The sequence below is a fragment of the Eschscholzia californica genome, unplaced genomic scaffold (genome assembly GCF_041429995.1).
Source record: "Eschscholzia californica isolate CP2 unplaced genomic scaffold, dmEscCali1.0.p SCAF_4, whole genome shotgun sequence".
Lineage (NCBI taxonomy): Eukaryota > Viridiplantae > Streptophyta > Magnoliopsida > Ranunculales > Papaveraceae > Eschscholzia > Eschscholzia californica.
Window position 1 is genome coordinate 7,524,744 of NW_028238461.1, and position 7,448 is coordinate 7,532,191.

At 37.5% G+C, this 7,448-nt stretch overlaps 1 long non-coding RNA gene across 1 annotated transcript; it reads right to left on the bottom strand.

The window, feature by feature from the left end:
* Positions 1-4,638: 4,638 nt before the first annotated feature.
* On the bottom strand, positions 4,639-7,090 carry LOC147542201 (uncharacterized). The gene is made up of 2 exons (XR_015223925.1): positions 6,707-7,090; positions 4,639-4,798 (listed from the first exon to the last, which is right to left on the bottom strand). It is a non-coding gene; the product is annotated as an uncharacterized LOC147542201 (long non-coding RNA).
* Positions 7,091-7,448: the final 358 nt, after the last annotated feature.

The following is a 7,448-nucleotide window of genomic DNA, read 5'->3' on the forward strand; positions in this document are numbered from 1 at the left end:
TGATTGATGTTTCCACCTTAACAAAAAAAAAAAAAAAAAGATTGATGTTTCCAAGAAAAAACAACACAGAGATTGGATTTGGACCATTTAGTGAATAATGACATCTATGTCTACCATTTTGTATATCTGAGAAAAACTATAACATACAGTATTAAAAGGTTTAGGTTTTAGTTCACCAAATAGATCAGCTACTCTTATTGGGATATAATTATAACTAAAAGATTTAAAATTCTAGCCTTTATACAGTAGTGACTAACTCTGTACTTGGATGAGCATATGGATGCATTGACCCTCACACACCACCTAGGGGTGGCAGTAATTTGGCCTGAATCGGTGGGTTTTTACCCGAACCCGTCTCTAATGAAACGGGTTTTACCGCCCCATTTATTAAATGGGTTGGTGATGGTATAAAGATAAAATCATTTACTGGGCTCGGGACGGGTTAGGGGTTAGGTAGTAAAACCCGCCCCGCCCCGGTTAAATATGTTATTTATTATATATACAATAAGTTTTTAAAACTTTTTATCTTATATCATCAATTTAACTATTTTATATTTTATATTATGTAATAAGTTGTAGTGTTTATAGTTAATAAAACCAAACTATAATAAATTTTTGTTTATAATATCTATATTTTTTTATTAATATAACTTATTTGAAATAAAAAATATGAAATTTATGTTAAACAAGGCGGGGCGGGTCGGTAATGGTAAAGTAATTTTTATGGGGCGGGTATGGTAATTGAATACCCACCCCGATTAACTATTAGGGCGGGAACGGTAAAACCCGTTTACTAACGGGGCGGACTTGGAAAAGAGGTAACCCGTCCCAAACCCACCCCATTGACATCCCTAACACCACCCTCACACGCATCCATGCTTGATATATAATAAGTTACTCAAAGCCAATATGTACAACAAGAAAACTTGGGTGACTTAACGTAGAGTATTTTACATCCTAACTATAGAATAATATAATCATAATCATAAAATGGGTACAAAGATTATATCAACAATGAGGGAGAAAATATAAAAGACCACCAAACCACCTAAATGGTAGAATGGTAGCTCAACAAATACTAATTTTGAATAATTTGTGAATGAATTTGACATACACCCCCACTATTATATGAATATTAAAACTACACCCCCACTTTTTGAAAACTTTTGATATACACCCCCACCTGGACGGAAACCGTCAACTCAGAGTTAAGTTGGGTGTGTGTGAAACACACGCGCCAACCATGACGATTTTACCCTTTTGTAGTTGTTGAAATATTTTGAGCGATTTTGACATACACCCCCACTATTATATGAATTTTTAGACTACACCTCCATTTTTTGAAAAAACAAAATTTTTCAATTTGCCCTCCAACGATCATCTTTTACCTCTTTTCTTATAAACTTATTTATCTTAGACAATCTAAAAGATCAAAGCGAAAGAACTTATTTATCTTATATGTCAAATAAGATAAATAAGTTCCTCTCATATAAGATAAATAAGTTCTTTCGCTTGATATCCCAAATAGTTCCTCCCATCTTTTCTATAGTTTGATATCTCAAATAGTTCTTTCGCTTTGACCTTTTAGCTTGTCTAAGATAAATAAATTTATAAGACAAAAAGTAAAAGATGATCGTTGGAGGGTGTATGGGCAAATATCCGTCCCACGAGGTGCCCGCAGAATTTATGAACAACCGCTTCGTAAGGATAAAATCCGTGAGGCTTGATAAGGAGGCCCGGTAACGGCCCAAGACGCTAGCATGATCACCAGATCCATACCCGCTTAACACTAAGCATATCTAACACGTGTCGTGCGATAACCACCTCCAAGTACTAAGCTATCGGACGGCTAGAAGGTTATCGCGCAATCCATAACCGCATTAATGGCGAATATTCCGTATCTTCCACTTGAAGATGGACGTTACCGGCCAGTAGCTTATCGCACACGCGGTAACTTCCTGACCGTCCCCCAAGAGATTCGAATCCTCATCTGACGGTCGATACGTCAGATCCCCTATCTCTTAACGTACTTCCATGAGTAATGTCACAGAATAATTACATCGGTTACGAGCTGACCGTCATCAAGACGACCTTCCTTTACCACTATAAATACAAGAGGCTACAACCAGACCAAGGCATCTAATATTCGACAACAGTACTCGAGTAACCTAATCTATTCTCTCTACTCACTTGCTCTCTCATAAGCATCTCAAAGATCTTCTAATCCTCTCAAAGTCTCTGACTCATTGTCTTAGAAATCGGGAGATAGGGGTCTGATAGTCACAATTCAAACGACAACTAGCTAACCGTATCAACACCCTACGACCACCACCGTGTTGCATAAGAGCCCTCTGGTCTGAAGTATCTCCCATCCAACATTAAGGAGCTGACGGTAACACCCAGCAGTAACTAGCTGGCGGTATCACCATCCTAATACCACCACCTCCTTATCGCATCATTCATCTAGCGATAAGACGCTAGGCGTATCATCCTCACCGTCCGATCCACTTACGACCAGCACTCTATTGCGGATCCCTTTACGACCAACACCTTATTGCAAGTCTCCTTTACGACCAGCGAGTTAACGACGATACTTCATTACCGTCACCCTCTTAATTACCGTAAGTAAATCACTACCGTGGAGATCTGTTCCGACAACTTCACGAGCCGCGACACCTAAGCACTCCGACGACGGTTACCCTTCTATTGCCCACTTTGACTTTCTTATTTATATTTGATCGAGTATCTGACTTGACCGTCGGAGCCCCCTTAGGCCGGCACCATCCCGGTGTCCCAGAGGCTTCACGATCTCTTCTCTCTTTTTGTGTGCAGGTTCTTTTCGACACGTAGCCGGTCCCCGAAGCATCCGACCCGACCCGACAAGACTTTGACCGTTGACCCGTTGACTGTCAGACTTTCCGACCCGTAGACATTTTACCGTCTACAGAGGGCAAATTGAAAAATTTTGTTCTTTTCAAAAAATGGGGGTGTAGTCCAAATATTCATATAATAGTGGGGGTGTATGTCAAAATCGCTCAAAATATTTCAACAACTACAAAAGGGTAAAATTGTCATGGTTGGCGCGTGTGTTTCGCACACCCAACTTAACTCTGAGTTGACGGTTTCCGTCCAAGTGGGGGTGTATATCAAAAGTTTTGAAAAAGTGGGGGTGTAGTCCTAATATTTATATAATAGTGGGGGTGTATGTCAAATTCTCCCAATAATTATTTACCTATTTATATTATATTTCATATTGGAAGATTATATCCTTCTCTTCTTCTTCTTCTTAGGCATTACTTTTGAGGATTTGATCATATCTATTCAATTTATTTTAACCAAATTTTTGGTAAAGAAATACATTAACTGTCATTCAGATCATTTTTTTTTTCAAAGATCGTGTTCTTAACATAGGATTGGGTTGGAATAAGTAACCTTATCAAGTTCGAAGGATAAATGGATAAGTACAGAGCTATTTTGATCATGCCACGTCCAAATCTTATTTAATGTCATTTTCTTCTAGTATTACTTTTCACCAGCTTTCCAATTATTTCTTGCCAGATTATGGAAGTTTTAGATTAGCATGACCCATATGACTTTTTTAACTAACTTTATATTATACATCACTTGATCTAAATAATTGCGGCGTGAATAGGACGAATCATGCTACGTCAGCAATGACGCATAAGAATAATTAGCTGGCGGAATAATATTGTTGGATAAGACAAATAAGATTACGTTGTCATTTTCTTTTGGTGTTATTTTCTTTGATGTATACGTGTCACTCAAAACAAACCGCCTTGGAATGTGTTTGTTTGAGCGTTTGGGCTCTTTTTCTATGGAATTCTACATGGATCCAGAAGTCCGATGGTGGCCGGAGAACAGAGGTAAAGACGAGAAAGAATATAGGTATAGAAGTCCGATGGTGGCCAGAGAACTGAGGTAAAGACGAGAAAGAATCTAGGAATCGAGAAGTCCGATGATGGCCAACAACTAGCAACCCAGTTCGTCAGTGCATGTACTCTGCAATGTGGAGGTTCCATATTAGACTCCATAGAAGTGAAAACCCAACATTATTAAATTTGAGTATAAATAAAGCAGTTTATACGGACTTTAGGTCATTAGTTCTGTCTAGACGGGGTAGAACAAGGAGGATGGAGGGTGTCAAAAGACATCAAATGGCGTAACACAGAAATCTATTTTTGCACGGATATAATACCACTTCTCGTCCTCTAACGCAGAATGCACCCAATGGTAAACCAGAGATGTGAAGAATCTCGTGTCATCATCTAACTGATGACTGAGATCTGACGCCATGCTTCATTTCGTCAAGCTTTAGACTATTTAATTCGTCGGACTTTAGGTCAATAGTATTTCGGCAGTTACCGTACTTATCATATCGTATCAATGTATCAATGTCTTGTAACGACTAACGTAGATCGTAGTCAATTTCTCAAAAAAAACAACCAAAAAGGAGAAAGAATCATTAAATTGAGAGTACTCAAGGCCCTGGACATAATTAATATTACAAAAGATCTATAGGCACCCTTCATATGGGAACCCATACACCATTTACGGGCAGCCACTAATGTCATAACACTCCCCTGCCCTGGATGACCAACACGGTTTTGACTTCCAAAATTTTGCAAATCAATATAAATTTCATTTCAAGAAAAAATCCATAAACCACCAAGTAGCAATAAGTCATTACCAACAAAATCAGTATAATAAATATTACATTGTACAAATACAAATCGACGAATCAAAAGAATAGATTTGATTTCCCAACCATATAGAAGTCCTGCGAAAAGAAAAGAACAGTTGACTGGTGAAAGAGACCTTAATAACAATTTCCAATTCTAAACCAGACGAGAAGTTACTGGAAAAGATACAAACAGTTATGAGTACAGAAAACGCAGGGCTTCCTATGTAAGCTTGTTAAAGGTTGGGGTAAATCTCGCATACTATGTATGAAGTCGTGCATATACTTTACATAGGAAAAGAAAGCTTTCGAACAAAGAAAATTTGGCTTAGGGAGTTCGGAGAACCACTATGAAAGAAAACAAACACACCATTTGCCACCATAACCATAGGTCCATAACAATCAACCATGAAGTACATTCTCCTTCCAAGTTTCCACTCTCCAAGTAATAATCAAGAATTTGTGCAAATATATACAAATAAATGACTAGTGGTTCACTTGTTTTTGCCCCTTCAGTCAATGATTCTCGCCAAGATTTATATTCTAAAGAGAATTTCAACCCCACTAAAAATTGGGTAATTCATAAATCATCTACTTGTGCATATGCAGTATTTTGCTGCACAACTGCGCTGGTCCGCTGGATAGTCAGGTAAGGTATTCTTGTCAGAGACCTGTTGTCTCTTTAGTGGGTACTAGGTGACAGCTTATATGTTTATTGTGTGCATAATTGCAGATAATCTTGTTTCAAATACCATTCTATGTTAACGAATGTGTGACGTCACAATGACTGACCCAAACTGAAAAAATGGAAGTGCCTACTAACTACGAAAAAAAACATATATTCGAAACTTTGAATTTGAAACTCGGGTCTGACACCGTCACCCTTATGAGTGTAGATGTTACGTGAATATAAACGATAGGTTTTTAAACTGAAGCGAGATGGTCAGAAGCCTTAGAATAGGTAAACGATTCTTATGCCTATGGAACATCTTTGTACTGACTTTAAATGCAGGTCAGACAAAGATGAAAACCTAACTAGACAAAACCTTCTCATTATATCATTAATCTCCAAAGTAAGGATATACTTCATTCTGTGATAACTATTTTGTGGTTAGATGCGTATGACATTTGTAATTCCAACTTATAATAATCGAAGTGGTATATAAAGAATGAAGATGTTTGGTTGTTCTTTCTAAATCTTCACCACCTCTCCCAACGTGAGGTGGAATTTTTCTGAGGAGTCAGGTTAAGCTTGGCATCTTAGCTCTAAGCAGTTGCGGACTGGATCAGCTAGCCCACGATCCCGATCTCCCGATCTCTCGTAACGGGATCCGCTTGGGACCAGACACCCTTCAGACTATGTAAATATAATCTTACGCATATTTGTACATGCACAATATGTAAAATGACAAATAGCTGCAAAACTATTACAACATTTGCTGTATAACAAGCCTTTGCCTGAAATTAACCTCTCTATCTCTCTCTCTTCTCTTTCTCGAGATCTCTCTCACCTAATAGGAAGTCCTTGACTCGATAGTTTTGCAAATATTTACATCCCCACTATGCCTTGGCCATTCAAGTGCTACCATAAATACCAATTTCTAGTAATGCGACATAAATTTCATGAAAAAATTATTTCATATGACAACACTTAAACAATTACTGAAGACTATGAACTTTCTACTTCTGATCCTCACAAATTGAATTATAATCAAATACTATTATTGCATGAGATCGCATGAGCTAATAATAAATTACTCCATTCATATGACAACACTTAAATAAACACCACGATTGCATAAATGAAATGTGAATAGTTAAGAGATTTTATGCCAACACCTAAATGGCTAAATCTAATCAGTATCATAAAAAAGAAGAAAAATAAATGAAACCCAATAACCAAAAATCATAATTATGCCTCAATTGGATTTCCAAGTTTCAACATTATAATAAAGCATGATTAATATATGTAAAAAGTAAAGAGGAAGAAGAAAGATCATTCATTACCTAATCGCCATAACTAAATCCAGAGAAGATTGAAAGGAAGTCAAAATCTTCATCTTTCTCACTCATAATTTCGGTTTTTAAATCAAATCCACACCAGTTTAAAGATGAAGAAACCGAGGAATCCGAAAAATATGAGAAGAAAAAGATAATCAATAAATACGAAGAATGTCGTCGATCCATGATTCCTCTTTTTCTTTAGATCTTCCACTGGTTCCAATTTCGCCATTAATTAGATCAGGTAAATCTCGATCTAGGGTTTTCAGATCGCCAATCTTGGTTTTCCGAGATAGGTAACTGGTTTATCTGGTTACCTCACGTGGATGTTATGATTTCCGGTCCGCCTTCTTCTTCGTCATTGCTTTGATATTGCAATCTAACGGTCACAAATTAAGAATAGTAGGTAGTCCCACTGATTCCTGATCCGCCCTCTATATGTGACAATCTCACTATTTTGGCCCTCCTCGTTTGACGGACACCCCTTTGAAATTTTTGATTTTGGGTCCAAATTTTGGGCCTAAATAAGATCTACCCCTAAACTTAAATCTGATTCTGACCCAAGGCAATAAAAGAAAGTCTCTGGGTAACCAAAATTTTCCAAGTACCCGTTTTACCCTTTCATATAGGACATTCCCATTAGAGACCTTAAGGTTTCTATTTATTTTGGGATTTACAAAATGTGAAAGCTCTTATTTCTCTCTTACGGTCTGCAGGAAAACCAAGCAGCCTGCCAGAAAACCACCTT